General features: G+C 42.0%; 1 protein-coding gene across 1 annotated transcript in view; it reads right to left on the bottom strand.

Annotated features, from left to right (window-relative positions):
• Positions 1-18,205, bottom strand: part of GPR39 (G protein-coupled receptor 39) — a 78,197-nt gene that overhangs the window by 3,275 nt on the left and 56,717 nt on the right. The gene's annotated exons all lie outside the window — the stretch shown is intronic.

Raw genomic sequence — 18,205 nt, 5'->3', positions numbered from 1 at the left:
TCAGTGCTGCTGCCGCCGTCAGTCTGAACTTGGACAGAGGCTCCGGGAGTTTGTGTTGTACTGTAATGTGCCAAAGGTGCTTAAATAGTCTTAATCAGTTTGAATGCAAACCAGACTGCATCTTACACCAGTACTGATGCATTCTCGCTTGAGCCTGCCACCTGCTAGGAATTATTCTTCACATTTCATCTCATATCCAACTTTGCCTTCTACTCCATATTAAAGGGAAAAAAATTAGTAGCTCTGGGGGTTTTTTCCCCCCCATTTTCCTGACCACTGCACTAAGTGCCACACTTGATGAAAGAAGAGATTTATCTCCCACGGAATAATGATGTTTATAAACAAAGTAACGCTGTGGTTCTGCAACCTCCATTACTGGTGCTTGAAATTTCCAACACACATTTGAATCATTCCAGTTTAATCATCAGAAGTGCATTAGACAATGCCAACAGAAGCCAGGAGCCCTTGTGTTATCTATTGACTATGAGTACATCTCAACCTTTAAGTAAGGGTGGGAGCTTACAATTCATTTAACATTGTTGTAGGTATTTCAAGGTAACAACCAAAAAAAACCAAGACATGAAAAGACCCTTGACTAAAACCAATTTAAATAGCTAAACCATAAAACAGCCATAAAATAGTTTACCCAAAATAGGAATGACCACATTCAAGTACAATTTTAATCTGTAAAAACCCACCCCAAACCTCTAAAAATAAAGCATGCAAATTTAACAATGCTTTAAATTTAGGAATCATTATTCTAACTTCCCAAAAGTCAATCTCAGAGTATTAATTCTTAATATGTGACAAAGGATCATTTATGTAGTAAAATAAACGTAGCGTTTAAGTGCCAATAATATAAATATGCACTGCTGGCAGAGAATAGGAGTTTGGCAGTCATCTGTCCCTTAGCAATACTTTTTTTATTACTCAGAATATTCCTCTGGGCCATAGGGGACTGAATTAAATTCATTATGAACTTTATTGGGAAGGATTTTAAATACATGCTTATGTCTGGTAGAGTAGAGAGGGCTTCCTTCTCCACCCTTCCAGGTTTTCCTTGTTTTTCTATTGAATAGGTTTTTGTCTTTTTTTTTTTTTCCTGCACCTGACCACTTAAATCTGTCTTCTTTTATAATCCAGTGTTTTGTCTCTATCTTGGCTGCTGCCAGCCATCCCACAAAACCTGAAATTGTCTACAACATTACAATTGTCACCAAACAACACCAACAACAGGTTTCTTTGGCTGCTACAGCCCATTAACGGAGGTAGTGGTTGCAGTGACCTCAGGTACACACTTCTTTGCCTGTGACACTTAACCCTGACTGCCCTGGTGCATCAAGGTCTGCCGGACTCTGCTGCTCTCGTAATTAGCCCAAAGCAGTGTTAGACCTCAAACTTTGCATCTCTGTGATTTAATTAATGACACAAAGCCTGGTTCTCAACATCTGCTTGTAAACTGACATTTAAATGGCAACTGTCAGTGGAATATAAGCATATGGTTACTGAGCTGTGAGTCAAGTTCAGGCAGCGATGCAGTTGGTTCAGAGGGAGACTTTTTTTAGCGCTCGCTTCTCATTTGCGTACTCGGCCCAACTACACATAAAGGCATAACGTGCCCTGTGCCTCCATCACAAAGTCCTCCAACAGTGCATCAGAGTCATGGCTCCCAAAAGAGGAAAAGACTGAGACCACCCCTCAGTATTAAGTTTACCATCATAAAACAATACTAATCATGAGGAAATCACTTGGTTCCTATTGGATTCTGCTACAAATGGCTTTGAAAACATGAGCAAAGATACCTTCTCGCAAATCAGGCTCTTGGTGGTCTTAATATAAGCCACTACTAATTTGGGAGAGCAAAAAAAGCAAAGACTCTAGTACTAATTAAGAAGGTTACCTCCAGGAGATGGGGTTTTGGCCTGTATTTATGTTACATTTATTATTTTAACCAGGACAAAAATCTTGCTTTTTATTAGAAATAAGGATATAAGGCAGTAGTTCATTGCCTTTATACTTTCTAAGAAGAGTCAAGCCACAAAACGCAGTCTTCAGTCACTGAGATGACCTTCCCAACTGCAGATCAATGCAGTGCTGTCTTCCAGCATCTGCAGCTGCTCTGTGCCCCCGCTGCTGCAGTTCTCTGCATGTGAGGAGTCAGCTGCCATATGCTTATTGTCTCCTGACAATTGTCATTGAAATGTCAGTTTACAAACAGCTGTTACTTTCATTGCTGCAAGTCTGACTTTTAAGTGCAGCAAAGAAATGATGAGCAGAATGATACTGAATGGCTGCTGCACTGCCTCAGAGTGCTAAACTGAGGAAGGCTGGAGCATCTCAAGGAGGGACTATCTGCTCTGTTCTCCAGACTCAAGGATCTCCTACTGGTTCTTCTTCTGACAGGTAAGAGTTTGGAGCATTTTCTCTGGTCTGTTAGCAGCTGGGTAGAATTTCAGGTCCAACCTTGCAGCTTTTAACAGCTCCTGGTGAGTATCTGGTGTTCAGCCACTGTCCAGATCAAGTGACTCAAACCCCTCTTTGTCTCTGACCAACAGCAATGAGCTGTTGATCAGCAGAAGGGTGTGCAGAGAGTGGGAGAGGGGAACACACCTTTTAGCTCCCAGTCTGGTCATTGCCTACCCTGTCATCTCCCTTTTGTTTAAGGTCAAGTGGTTTAAAAGCAAGATCCACTGAGCAATAGCGTGTCTGTTCAGGGCTTCTGTGGAACTTGCAGTGTTTCTGCCTACCTGCCAGAGCTGTATCTGCATGTAAAAGGGTCCCTGTAACATAACTCATGTGCTAAAAGGCCTCTGTATATCCCAAATTAGTCTTGTAACATTCAGTGCCATCATGCCGGCATCCTTTTAGTGCAGTCTGTCCTGATCATCTGTCAAGGAAACCTCTGTCTTGTTCTCTAAGATCTAGAATTAGGATAAAAAGGCAATGGGACAGATTAGAGGAATAATCCTTCAGACACAGTGAAGTGGCCACACTCTGCTTGCCCACACACAAATGCAAAAGGCCCCAACAGGACTGTGCTCCCTACAGTATCAGAGAGCCCACAAATCCACTTCCAGCTGGCACACAGACACAGAATGCCACACAACATGCAGGCATGAGATAAGCTTACCAAAGGTTCCCAACAGATCTGTGTGTGTCCCCCTGTTCAGCACTAGCAGCATCCTTTCATAGACAGGGATTCACAGCTGGATCTTGGGATCTAAACCTTTTCCATTGTGTCCCATCCTCTGTGCTGCACCTCTCTTTCTGTGGGCTGTGAAGGAACTTGCTCTGGGTTACAGAGTCATTACAGGAAGTACCACCATACAATCAGCTTATGAAACAGAAGTGGTGGTTTTGCTGCCCATAGTTGACTGGTGGTATTAACTTCACGTTTCCCAAAACTCTGTTGCTCAATCTGTATTCAGTGCACAGTGTCACAACCATTAGTGAGGGTTTTGCTTGAATGAGGGCTGTGCTGGGCTCCATGGCCAGGATAAACTTCTGATGAAGATTTAAACAGGAAAAGAATACTAATATAAACTTCTCCCTTTTCCCTCTCAACCACATGCAAGTTTCTTTTGCTGAAGGACAAACATTATAATAATAATAAGCACATATTGATGTATGTTGAGGAAAATCTAAAATGTATTAACCTGAGAGATAAATATTGATATTGCTTTCTCTATGTCAATATTTAGTTCAAGGGACAATAAATTTTGTTATTCACTGAAACAAGTCAATACATGCACTGCTACATACATTTTGTATAAACTCAAATTATTCAGCCACTCCATTCCTTTTATCCTCAACTTTCAGAATCATATATTTGCCTTTCAAAAATGCTTCTCTGTAAGGGAGGGAAGCAATAGTAAACTAGCCCTACTCAGGCAGTAACCACAGGGAGAAGAAAAGAGAAGATATGGCCAATGTCTGTCTCCCAGTGATTTCTCGTTCAGTTTTTGTAAACACTGGGAGATCTGCAGGCTCCTTTTGAGCTCTGACACTGGATCTGGGCTGGCTGCTGTTTGCATCCTCCTCAGAGGACAGGAGTTTCCTCATGGCTGCACATCAGCAACTTGCTGCCTTTGCTGTGGAGCCACCTCACCTACAGACCATATACATGGGTGCCACTAGCAAAGCAAAACTGAGGTAAAATCCAGCTCCTGCTCCTGCCTGTGCTGGTACTGCAGGGAAACCAGGGGCAAAGGAGGTAGGGAGACAAAATTTTCATCACCAACACAAGTAGGCAAATCTCCAAATGTTCACAGAGATGCTCTGGCAAACACCCCGCAGCCCTTCTCAGAATGGCTTTAAACTGAACAGAAGCCAGTAACAAACTAGTTATCATTATAAATACTGCTGGAAGCATTAAGCATATGGCCTGGGACAAACAGTTGAAAACCAGTTCCATGTACATCCGATCCTGTCAACAGCTTCCAGCGAAAAACCAATGGACCAGCAATTCCCATGGCCTTCAGGAGGATTTGGGTCCATCTCATGTTCATTATGCTCCTCCCAGCCCCAAGGGTGCTGTACAGCAAGGCCACGTCTCATTAGCGAGCATGCTTGGGTGACAGGACAGTGCTATCCCATGAAGTGGAGCAATAAATGAAAGGCACTGAGAAAAAACAAGCTGCCTCTCGGTGCAATAAACGAACCAAACCTACAAGGTTGTAATAAATATATTGCTGTTCTGCTGCACATAAAGTCATCTTTTTCCAACTGAAGCCACCATCAACATCCTTCCTAAATCCCAAATGCTAAAGCCATGCATGAATTCTTCCCATAAGTGATATTCTCTGCTCAAAACAGCAGTGTGTTCAAATGTGGGTCAGTGACAACACAGGGTGCTTTTTTTTTTTCCTTTTTAAAAGCTCCCAGAGATAATTGGAGTTGTCAGGTATATGAAGAAGAATTTCATGCAAGTATTTGGCCCCATGACATCAGAAAATCACCTGCTGCTGCTTTTGACACTTCATTTCACAGGTGACTATGTGTCAATGTAAATCATCAGTAAGGCCCAGCAGATGTTAGCAGAATCCAAAGTGTACATCTTCTTGCTTGGATTAGATTCCACTCTTCCCCCCTCAGATACCCTTAAGGATGCCACGAGACCAAAGAGGTTTTTGGCCCAGGTTGTGTCATTGGGACAAACCAATGTCATAAAAGCACAACAGCACACCCACAATGTATCTCTCTGGTTGAAATCCCAGCATTACCCAATGGTTTGCTCAGTTCAGATCCTATCCTCCCTGCTCTGCCACACACATTTCTTCTCTTGACTGGCAACAAAGAGCTGCTCTAGGCTGGATGCAGCTTAGCAATGTCCTACCAACGACTCAGTGGCAAAGGGTGAGGCCAATTTTGTGGTTTTTTTTTCCACCAACCTGGCCTTTAATGCTGAAAGAACCTGCCCGCAAGAATACCTGTGCTTCCTTGCAGAGCGATTATGCTTCAGTCTTTATTGTATTTCAGTCCTCTACAACTGATAGCAGCATATTATTGTGTTGAGAAACATAAATACTGCCATGAAATGAGAAGATTATGAGAGATTTACAGGTAACTGAACCAAAGTTTCAAGTGTGTGTATCATTGATCCACCCAGTTGGGACTTACAGGGCACTACAGTAAAATTTTTTCTGACTTTGCAGCACTAAAACATAACAACTTCCAGGGTTCCCATCACACACTTCTCCACAAGTAGTGGCAAGCATTGTTATTCAGAAGAATAAGCTATTTTTGCTTTGTACCATCACTTAACAGCCCACAGCCATTAGGTAGAGAGATACCAGAGGCACCAGAAGTTGTCAGGGGAACACAGATATGGAGAACGTAATTAGTGAGGACACAAATGTTAACACTTTTACTTTTTAGCAATTTAAAATATCTGACAATTATCTTCAGCTCCTAGCAGGGTCAAGTTTGCTTCTCAAATATTTTTAAATACTGTCATTTCACAATGCAAACACTAGAAAAAACCCTAAAAACACTCAAGAAAGTTTCACAGCAGAAGTACTGTTACTGAACATGCCACAGGTTTTTTATGAAACAGTGACTAAAGTCATGATATGCTTTTAAAAACCAGACATGCTCATATACTGCCAGAGGAAATTATGGCAGTTTTAATACTTTGTATTGGGTTTGCATTTCTAGAGTTTAGTAGTGGGGGACTATTCAGGTGGCCTCTGTGAGAAGCTGCCAGAAGCTTCCCCTGTGTCTGATGGAGCCAATGCCAGCTGCCTCCAAGATGAACTTGCTGCTTTTCAGCGTTAATCTCACAATATCAAACTTCATCTTAGCACTCCTCATCAGCTGTAACACAACCCTAAATGTACAACGACTGTACACAGAAATGATGCTTTATCTATGATACTGTAACTGGATGATTCATTTCCAAAGTGGCGTGTTGAGGCCTCACCCCCACAGCGTGGGGAGCCCCCTGGATGAGGGCTTTGCCTTTCAGGTCACTCACCAAAATATCACAGCAGTTTGCTGGGGACCCGAAAGCAAGCTGGTCACTGCACAGCCAAGGCTGCCACAAAACATAAAAGCCAATAGGATGATTTGCTATGCTCCCTTGTCCTCTTCAGTGCCTTCCCTCACAGAGGTGGGTAAACAGTCATGAACTCACAGTAAATATCAACCTGGCATTTAAAGCAATGGTCGACTGTTCCATTCAGATACCCATCTCATGCAGCTTGTCAATAAAAGCTACAGAATCCAGCTTCTGCTTTTGAGTCATTCACTGCCACTCACTACAACAATTCTTCAGTAAAAACATAAAAGAACTTTTAAATCAGGGCTATTTGGTGAAAAGATCAAGAATGTTGTGGAAATACACATAGATGCAGCAACAGAAGGCATACCAGGGGAAAAGAAATATATTTTAAGGTGATCATTTTTAGAAATTTTAACATTCCAGCTGTTAGGAAAGACATGTTTATTGAAAATTGTTATTTTGGAATTGAGAAAGTATTTTTAAAAATTACTAATATGGACTGAAATGTGTAGAAGGGAGCAGGTTTAATTTTTATTGATGCTTCTTCCTTGCAAAACAAATTCTTGCCACGGTTGCTTTGATTTTCTTTTAGAAAGAGTGAAGACTTGTTTTCCTTCTGCATTGGCGAAACAATGGGAAAAATACATCTTCCATATAAATCTCATTTAAATTCTGCATTCTAACTAGCAAACACAATTTGGAATTGAGAGGTTTTTTTGGTTTTACATTACAAAATGAGCCGTTGCAACATTAAACAGCTCGTCTATTGCAATTCAGCAGGAGAAATCATTGAACAATCAACTGTAGAATACAAATACAGAACGGCAACATATTAGCTTGGCAGATACATAAGATAGTTGTGAGCTCCGCCAGAAAGACAAGCTTGAGCTATATGTTATGTGGAACTGATGATCATGGGGGAATCAGCAAAGCTCTTCCTAAATGATAGACATACTATCAATATACAAGTCAGATTTTTGTACCAAAAAAACCTCAAATGAAGAAAACTTGTTTTGTAGCGAGATGAAAATGGGATTATCGATGCACAAATGGTAGCATGATCATGCTTGCCAGCTGCTTTAAAAAACAAATGCAATTGGAGTTTATGTTCAGCAGCCTAAGTGAGAAGAGAAACCAAAGCAAATTGCCATCAAAATTATGTGTAGTTATCCAAACTCTACACCAAAACCCACAACAGGAAGCAGGATCCAGGGTATGAAGGAGCAGAAATGCACAAGGCAGCTGTGGCATCACTGGCATGAGGGCTGACAGCTTAGTGGCTCAGTTTTGAGACTGAAGGCAAATTCTTTGTTCTCATCTGTCCCTGAGAATAGTGACAGTGTCAGTCCAGTAAGATACTCATTCTTTAGTTTCCATTAATGGGAGGAAAAAGTTGGAGTTCTGCATTGGATCAAACTTCCCCTTTCATCCTTCACCCTGGTTTACAATCCGGCCACAACACCCAAATTGTTTCTGGAGCCAACCCCCACTGCACATGGTTTGTCCTTGCAACTCTTCTATCATAACATAATGCACTTTATGTATTTATCGATGTGGGTGAGGCTGGCTATCCTGATTAGAAGGTACAGTAGAGAAGGGCTGCAGCGTGGTTCCAGAGGGCACTGGTGAGACAGGGCTGTGACAGCAAACAGTGGGTACAAACTACACAGTCCAAGGATTTCTTTTTACTCACCACAACCCTGGCATGGGCAGGTGAAAGGCTGTGTGAAGAACTCTCACGTTCTTCTAAACACACTGACAGCCTGCTCTTTCTGACAACAGGAAGTCTGTCTCTGCTCTCAACAGATTTCTCTGCTTTTTAGAGGGAAAACAATAAACAAATTTCAAAATGAAAGCTGAAGTTTCACACACCTTCAGAACCAATTTATGTTAAGGTTTAAGGAAGATCATAATCTGCAGGAGAGTGAGGAAGACTTTCTTGCCTGGAAACAGCATCATGAGAAATGAAATGAGGTATTTTGTGGCAGCAGAGAGCTATCCTTTGGAAAGGGTGAGGAAAGGGTGAATCTGATTCAGCCATCTAGAGTACAGCCACAGTGGCAATTCCAGCACTGTGGGTGAATGAAGGCTGAATTCCATTCTGACTCTTTGAAGCGTGTCCTGGCTCTCATATTCATGGGGAAAACATAAAGTAAATGCTACACAACAAGGAAGTTTTATTCATTAAATTAGGCCTAACCTTTGATAATTTGGATCAAACCCCTGGCCAGTGGTGAAGCTTCTTGAAGTCACACTAGGAAAGATGTCCCAGCCAAACAGGCCTTGTTTGCAGCTTCCCTCCAAGAAGGCTATTCAGGGAGCTGTAGTATTTTGACTGCAGCAAAGTCTCTTCTCTGCTAACATCTGAATCTTCTTTTATTTACATTTTGGAGCTGTCCAGAGAATTGTAATGAGTGCAAACCTGTCAAAACCTCCTTTCTCAAACCTTTTCAAGGAATATATATACACAATAAAGAGTGTTCCTCTCCGTTACCACAGCCTTGGCAGTCTAATTCAAAATCTGTGAGACTCAAAGTCTCCCATATGAGGTGAGAAGGCAAATGTGCTCTGCAAATGGCATCCAAGTAGACACCTGGGCATGGATTCGCCGAGCACATGGGCACCGTTTGGATTGGGAGCCTTGTGCCTGTGCTGTGATATTTGCACTTTGCTTCCAGATAGCTGCTGGGACTCCCAGAATGTCTCAGGCAGGCAGCACACAGCCACAGCTCACAGCAAACGTCAGGCAGCGTTTCTTCCTCTCCTCCACAAGTGCAATCTCAGCCTTGTATCTCAGTGTTAGCAAAGATAAAATGTATTAGCTCATTTTGTTGTATATAATTTATTTGAAATAAACTCCCTTATAATGATTTTTAACTTTGGAAAAAACCAGTGCATGCTCCTTTCTTTAACCAAGCCATACAGGGTCCATTTTGCTGGCCTTTTAACTCTCTTTTATTTCCTTGAGGTGAATCCACAGCTAAGTAGAGTATTCCAGGTGGAATTGGAGCATGCAGCGCTCTCTATCTTTTGTAGCACCTTTCCAAGAAACACTAAGAACTATATGATATTACTGCAGACACAAGAAAACTAATTAAGTTTGAGCTCCAACTAGTCAACAGCTTGCTCTCTCCCTCTCTTTGAGAAAAATACAGGAACAAAAGAGTGCTTTTTAGAGGAAATCCTATAAACAAAGAAGAGAAATCAAGATGTAACAATGTATTTTACTCCATTATGCAATTTTTAATATAAATTCTGGAATCTGGAGATAAATATGGTGTTTTCTGGAACACAGTGAAGATGCAGACGATTTTAGCAAGGACTAAATCTACCCCACTGCAAATTGCAAAACACATTTCTTCTTCCAGCCTCATGCAGCTGGCTCCAACTGAGGCCACACTGGAACACAGCAATGGGAAAAGATTTTTACGATAACCCTTTCACATATAATAAAAATATGAGTATGAGAGAGAGAAAAAAGATTACTAAATATCAGTATTCACAGCAACTGAGAGAGTGATTATAAGCATTTGGGTACTTTCCTATGCATTTATATAGCACCTTAAATTCAACTGTTGGTCTTCAATTGACCTGTACTATGACAGGAATAGATAATCCTATTGCTTCTGACATTGCTGTGTAATTAAGTAGCTTCTCTGCCCCTGTTAACATCCCTATATCCACTAGATTTTCATTTCTTATCCTCTTTCCAGAATGGCCTCTTCCTTTGAAATAAGTTTTTCTACTCAGTCCTATAACTAAGATGTCTTGGGAAGAGATTTTTAGATGCCTTCTTTTGAGCTTTGTAAGGTTTCTACCTACTAATGAGTGGAATATTTCTTAAAATATTCGAGATATTAAAACAAAAAGTCCAAATCATCTTCTCACGTGGCAGTAAACTTCTCTGACCACTTAGCCAAGGACAAGAAGCTCTTTTCTATGGTATCAGAGCAAAATTGGACTCCTATCTCCTCAAAGTCAGAACTGTGGGCAGCTACGTGGTGGACAGTAGGATGCCCTTCCAAACCCTACCTCCCACCTCTAAAGCCTGAGAAAACTCTTTTGGTGGCTGCACCAGTAATGCCTGTTGGAGCAAAATACAGCAGATCTGCTTTAGGGCACTAATGGGATCCTCCATGTCTTCACTAAGGCAGTTGGAACACGCAAGGTGCTCCAATTTACCTCACACACTAAGCAAATAACGTCACCTGATTTTCTACAAGAATCTTCTGTCTACAGAATCTCCCTAAATCCAGAGACAGCATCTTCAAAACCCAGGCACTTCTTTCCTACTGTTTTCCATTTACCCAAGTTAACTTCATTGGACAAAAAAATCCTGCGGATAGAGGTGGAAACTAATTCAAGGCAGGTAAAAGCAATTATGTACACTGGTAAACAACTAGAAACAACACGGAGGAAACCCATATTTTAAAAGGCTGGTGCATAACACTGGGATTGCACTTGCTCTGCTACTCTGCACCACCTCATTACCCCAGCGATTGCAGAAATCCTGTTACACTCACTCAGAACTTCACAATAGGATCAGGTGCTGAATGCAGCTGAAGATCTGTTTAATTAGTAGCTGATCACAAAGACCAAAATGTACTCACTTGCATCTTTGGATAATAGGAAAATGGTTTCAGTTCTTACTACTGTAGCCAAATTTCTACATAAACTGTATTATTTTTTTTAAAGTCTGTGTGCAGTCAATCATGTTACCATGCCCTACAGGAGGGTTTTGCTAAGTACTTAGAAAAACACCCAATGCTCGCAGTGCGAGAAAGCATCACAGCATACTATGAAGACCTGTGCTCAATTTTACGTTCTTTATTTGGCCAAAATACTAGTTGTTCTATACTCAAACTCATATTTGTAATAAAAGCCCCACTCAGCTGCTCATATACTAAAGAAACAATTCATGGCTGAATAATGTACCAATTCAAAAGCAATCTCTCTGAGCTACAGGAAACCTCTCAAGTTGCTAGTCTGAACAAAATGAAGTCTCAACAAAATGAACCACTTTGAAACTAAATGAAAATTTAGCAAATTGATCTGAATGAGAAAATCTTATGTACAACTCAACTTTTTTAGCCACAATAGAAAAGCCTATTAGAGATCACATTTGAAAAAAAAAAATCACACCACTAAATCAAAAGGTGGTGTTATTGTTTGTTTCCTCATTTTTCAAAGGGATATTTCTTTTTATAATGGGATAGTGGGTTTATAAGTTTGTGTTTAAATAGCAACCGTCTAGTGCTGAAGGAAAAAAACATTGGATAGTGTCTTAAAAGGGATATTCTCTTTCCAGCTTTAATTTTTAATCCACTTTTCAGTGCATCTAGCACCTCACAAAACTCTCAGCTCCACAGTTACTCTGAGATCAGTACACTAGGAGTCAGTCCTGGCTAAAAAGAAAGGGAGTGTTTGGTCTGTGCACTGACATAAGCTAGTGGAGCAAAATGATTGCAGATCAAAATTATGAGGTGGCTGGAGCAATTTATACTGCCAAGATGAAGAGCAGAGGGAGGGACACAATGCAAATGCTGGATGTGCAGTCATCCAGCAGTGCAGCAGGAGCTTAAAGGGTAATGGAGGAAGGGAAAAGGGGGTGGTAAGAGAGGAGGGTTGAAGACAGTGATCATATCAAGAATTTCTTATTTTTCCCAAATGGCATGTCACAGGAAAATGTTATTCCCAATGATCCAGTAAATGATTCTGTTTTCCATGGGGGTGGCTTCAAGAAAATAAGGAGTGGGTAGAGAAAAAGGTCTGGTCATGCAAAAGCACAATTTGCAGTTGGAAGAGGATTTTGAACAAGAGTCAGGGGAGGACACCTCTAGGGAAGACACGTAGTTCAACCTCTTCTGGGACTAGTCAGACACAAAATGGCAGTTACACAATTAGCAAGGACAAAAGGCCTTTTTTAACCAAAAAATAGATAAGTATGGTCAGTAGGCTCAAAGCAGGGTTAAGAGGTATCTGTGTTGGTGTATGTGCCAGCAGCAGACCAGGACTCTTTCCCAGACTAAAACACATACTGGGTTGGGCTTTAAAAAAATTTCCTTCCCAATCTGGTCCCAAGGACGAAATTAAAAGTCTGTAGTAACAAGATGAGCAGCAGTGTTAGACATGTGGGACTCAAAAAGGACATTTTATCCACCTGAAGTACTAAGATAAAGGATTTGCACTGTAGATTTCTATAGATCAAGGGATTTATTTTTTTTTTCCTCTAATTAAGTGGTATTGAAATATGAAAACTGTGCTTTGTTCACTCACTCTGCTTGAATTAGTGATTTACAATGACAGTTTACTTTTAGTTCCACACCTGGAAATAGGAGATAAATCAAGTGATAAGCTGCTGACGATGGTCTCAAAATGGAGAGCACTTTACCCAAGAGCTCCTTGGAGCTTGCTGAGCTGGCACTACATTATAGCAGATCCGGCAAGATTATCCATTAATGAAAGGAGCTGAAGCCAGTTATGACACTGTAACAAACTCCACTAGTGCACACTCTGCCTCCATGCTTTAAAGGGACAAGAAACAAAAAAGAGCTACTGCCTTCAGAGGGAATTTCAGGAACGAATGAACATTAGTCATCTGCTCTTCGTGAGCACTCATGGGCACACAACGCTGGCTGGAACACTGCTGCACCCCCCCACCCTGCCTGGGAATAGGGTCAGGCACTGCAAAACCTCTGCCAAAAAGATGGACCATTTTCTAATGTCTGAAGTTGTCTGTTCAGAGGAGCAGCTTCCTGCACCACTGGCTGGCAAAGCTCAGTGAGGGTCCCCCACTCTCTTGGGAAGTCCCTGTCCCCCAGCCAGGACATGGGGTCTGGGGAGCCTCTCACTCAAGCCAGCACACACTTACACCATATTACCAGTGCCATGGAACGATGAGGTGGCATCAGAGCTGGGAGAAAATTAAAACAGAAAAAAAACTCGAGGCCAGAAAACAAAACACAACGAAACCAGGCACAGTGGTGAAGATTGACTTCTGTCTCATAGAAACAGCTTCAAGAAAATGCCACCGCTCATTTATGCTGGGTTTCACTTGCCCCCACCAGCCAATTTGGCGTCCAGCCTGACAGAGCGCCGTTGGTTTCCAGTGTAATGTGTCTGGGAAATCTAATTGTTTCTCAAGAAGCACTTTCTAGCTCGTGAAGTTCTTTAGAGCTGCCATGCTCTGTGGCAATCAAAGTGTCTAAATAAATATGCAAAACTGTGCTCAAGCCAGAAAGCCTTCCAAGGAATCAAGAGAGTTTTCTCCCCGTTCAGCATGGCTCTGAGTCGATCACAGTCTGTTTTTGTCAATACCAGTCATGCACTAGAGCACATGCACTGCACAGAAGGTGCCACGTCTTACACTCCTGCAGTGTGCCAATACCACAGGATGACACCAGGGACAGGAATGCAGGATATGAGCAGCCAAGAAGCACACACACTCACACAGACACACACACACAATTCAAGCTGTTCTAGCTCACAGCTAATGGGAAAACCTCTCTTAATATTGCATGCAGAAATGCCTGATAGCTGTAAATAACGCTTTCTGTGTTTAATTCATGTATAATGAAACAGCAGTGAGCAAGTGTGGCTCAGTACTCAAAGAGGCTGCTCAAGTAAATGCATCTTCAAGCCCTCATGCCAGAGCCACTCCTCCTGTGCCACAGGCTAATGGATTTCAGTGACAAAACATGAGTGTTACACCTTTACTGTTAGATTTGTTATGCAGCTTTAAAAGCAAAACAGTTGTTCCCACTTCCAAGCAGGAAGGTTCTATTCTCCTCACGTGAAAATGCAAACTCTAAGTTCACTTTTGATTAGAAAAACAAGACCAGTGGTAAGACACAGTAATACCTGCACTTTAGAAAGAAAAAGAAAACATAAAGCCTTGAATCTGTTGCTCCTTCCAAAAGCCCCCCTGGTGGAGAAGTTTAGGATTTCTTGTTATTTTTAGTTAGGCCATAAGATAGTTTTTGGTTTAAAGGGCTCTTCCATCATGCTGAAGCTAGGCACCATGTGTATAAGTACTCCCTGGCTTGGTGGAGCACCAAGGCCCTTTAAGACACCAGCTCTTGCCTCTTAATTCACACACAGTTTGAGCTGTGGGGATGAGGATGCTGCACCGGGCTGGTCACTGCACCTGTCCCCAGGTGAACGGATGTCTTGCACTTAAAGGTGTATGAATAGGACTCTTCAACAGTGACACTAATGGCAACCAGCTGCTTTGTCTCAATGCTTTATCAACCATGCTATTCTGGGTACAATACAGACCTGAGGCAGAAAGGTAATCCCTGCCTGAACACAGGAAAAACAGGAGAAACAGGCAAATACCCAGACAAACTGTAGAAGCCTGCGTGAGAGAATGCAAGGGATATTTTTTTTGTTGCTCTTTTTTGAATAGACTGGAAATAGGAAAATATCACAGGTGTTAAGAAATTTCCTCAGCATCACTGAAACAGCACTATCCTGTGGCAGAGCATCAAACAGCTCTGCTGTCTTCCTGGACAAACTCACCAGCCAGAGCAATGGCAGAACATCCCTGCATCCCTTTCCCATGGTTAACACATTCAGACTATGCTAACAGACTTCTTTTCAAACATCTTTAAAAAAGTAATCAAAATCTTACTGTTTAAAAGAAAGAACCCCCAAAATCCATAATTTACAGAAGAACATCTCCATACTTTTCTATGCTAAATGCTTTACCACCACAATTAAATGCCTTGAAAACAAACCCAAGTGACAGGTATATTTTTCAAGATCACTGATCTTTCAACTAGGGGGAAAAATCCCAGCTTTAATTGCACAAAGCTGCATATCATACTTCCCTCTCTTGAGATTTCATTATAGGCCTGAAACCAGAGAATTGCATTGCCAGCTCTTGCCTGCTCTTCCAGCTATTTCTGGTTTTTAATAATTATTCATTAATTGCACACTATGATAAGATCCTTGCTGTTTTGAAACATTTTCCCTCTGGCCCCCATACTATTAAAGACCCTGATTGCCTGCCAACAGCGTAAAATTAAAAATCAAAGCACTACCTCTGAAAGGTTTAATATGTGCCACATTGAAAGAGTTTCTACAGCTTACAGCCATGTAATTGCATCACCAGCTAACTGCACAATCTCTCTCAGCGTTTGAAATGCTTTCCTTTGAAACATTAGCCAGCTGAGAGCAGAGGTTTTGTTTAACACCCTGATTTACTCTCGGTGTATGCCAGAGTTTTGTATGCCTCCTGTGTCCTTCCCTGGTGCTTCTCTGCTTCACCTGGGGCAGGTGGGAGGGAAAGGCTCAGCCTCCCAGCCACGAGGAACCCTGCTCCCATAGGGAAGAGAAACGAGGGAGAGAAGCGAAGACTCACCAGTTAAAAGATTATTCTCCAGCAGGAGATTAAAAACCGGAAGCATTTTATCAGCTGTACCTCCTCTCTACCCACCTCTTAAAAGCAGGTGGGCTTTTTTGCCTGTTGATTCCCCCTCCTGTCCCCCCACTACAGACCCTTCTCTCTCTTTCCTGGTGCTAAAGGGACCTGCTTCTCCCAGCAAACCAGCAGCGCCTGACACCTCCTCTCCTGCCCTGGGATGCCAAACCTGGCTGGACCCAGCCTGCTCAGCCTACAACTACATGAAGCTCTTCCACGTAACCATCAGTCCTTTGTTTATGGATGAAGTTCCCACATTTTTCCAGTGGCTACGTGAAAGAGCAGGTACCCTGCTGGAATAAACCTGGAATAAACTCAGCGACTCCAGTGACAGGCATCAATTCACAACCATATCCCTTTGCTGATCCACTGAGATCTAGATGTTATTTCTTCATCTAAAAATCTCATTTCTAAATCTTATTTCTTCATCATAAAGGTCATATGGATAAGGACAGGTCACCAGTGACCAACCTAGTGCACACATCCTTACCACAGAGGCAGCCTGAAGAAATCTGTGCAATTGAGTTGATCAAAGCTGGTTTAGACAAAGAAAACCGTGGAGATGTAGCTTGCATTGATCGAAGTGAAGTCATGATGTGCCAAAGGGGAATAAAGATGCCCTTCACACAGTTTGGCTGCTTTAATGATTTCAATATTAACAGCGCTGTTTCCCAGAAAAAGGCAATTTTCTACCTTCATTTTTTTGGACCTTGTGATTATTACGAGTGCCAAAAACTGTTTAACGCTTATAAAAGCATACCTTAGAAATATATTCCTCTGCTAGCCTTCATATGAAGAGGCTTTGGTTATTTTTATCTGTTTGTGCACTGATACACACTTTTAATTCAAAATCTTGGTCCTGCCTGCATTGTAATCTGGCTGTCCTTCCAGTTCATCAGATTTCACTTTCATAGTACTTCTGAAATCAGCCTCCCTGGAAAACTGGGTGGGTTTGCCCTGCTTCCTCCCTAACCTATAGGTCAGAATTCTTCTCTATTAATCCCATACTATCATAGCAATTGAAAACACGGACACTGTAGATAACACTAGATACCTTGGTAAGACAAAGCATATCTCTCTTCACAGTAGCTTTAGGGAGCCAAAAAAGAAGCTGTGTGTTTTCTAAATTGCAATTTAGAGGTTTTATAATAAGATGTGCACTTTGTTTTGCAGAGATTTTCTGTATTTCAGGCTGTTCCCTGAAGAGGAGTGAGACTGCTGGTGCCAGGGCATTTCCACTGCTGGTGCCTGCATGTGGGGCAGGACAGGGCATGGAGGGGGGTGAAGTTTGGAGAGGTAAATCTGTAAATGTGGATTTAGGCTCATACAATCAGGTACTGAGACCTTAAAGATCTTGGGCTGACTCAATTCTAAAACTTTGGCCTTAGAGTCTAATTTAAAACAATATTCCTGTGTCATAGTACTATTTTTTTTACTGGAATTGTAAAGATTTATGTGTGAAGGAAGTTTCTGGAGCAGAAAGTCAAACTGCAGACATAAAGTGCACTTTCTCCCAGATTTGTAAGGATTTTCATGTAAATTTGTGCTCTGTAGGGCACGTTCATTTGAAATCCAGAGATCATGAATAGAGATGAACAGTACCACGTTAAGGACAAAATTATTAAATGATAAATCCTCCGATATATATATAAAATAGCAAAGCACTTTCATTCAGGATCAGTCTCTGTTCCCAGAGGGAAGCCTGTGTGGTGGTGGAGCAAAGAACAGGCTCTGTACCAAGGACTGCATTGCACAGGGACATCCCCACTGCAATGTGGTGCAATGTGTCACCGTCCCATCAGAGAAGGGCTGTTCCCACAAGATGTGGCATGGGAGGATCAAGGGCCCTGAAAGCTCACAGAGCTGGTCACTGATTCTCCTGCGAGTGCTCCAGCCTCTGCAGGGTCCCCATCTGGCCCTGCATTCCTACTGTGGGGGTACACACTGCCCTGGGTGCACACCGTGCTGGGACATGCAGGCATGGGGAATTTCCACCTCTTCCCTTCTGAACACCCCTCTGATTTAATGTCTCTCCCTTCTGGAGCCACCTTGTATCATTTAGACATTGTTCCTCTCCTGTTTGGCTTTGCACAAGCAACACAAGGAACCTGGTGTCTGCAAATCCACTTTGTACTTCCCCATGATTTCCCACACCCCAGTGTGATCCTGTAGCTGCCCCTTTTCCCCAAACTCCCAATCTTTGCACAGCTATCTCTCTTGTGTACAGAAAAAAACAATAGGAATGAAAAAGCCCCACACTCCTGAGACGGTGCAGACAT

The sequence above is a fragment of the Pipra filicauda genome, unplaced genomic scaffold (genome assembly GCF_003945595.2).
Source record: "Pipra filicauda isolate LSUMZ 115617 unplaced genomic scaffold, ASM394559v2 scaffold10_size6260569_pilon, whole genome shotgun sequence".
NCBI lineage: Eukaryota > Metazoa > Chordata > Aves > Passeriformes > Pipridae > Pipra > Pipra filicauda.
The sequence above is the reverse complement of the archived record's forward strand: the minus strand, read 5'-3'. Positions and strand labels throughout refer to the sequence as shown.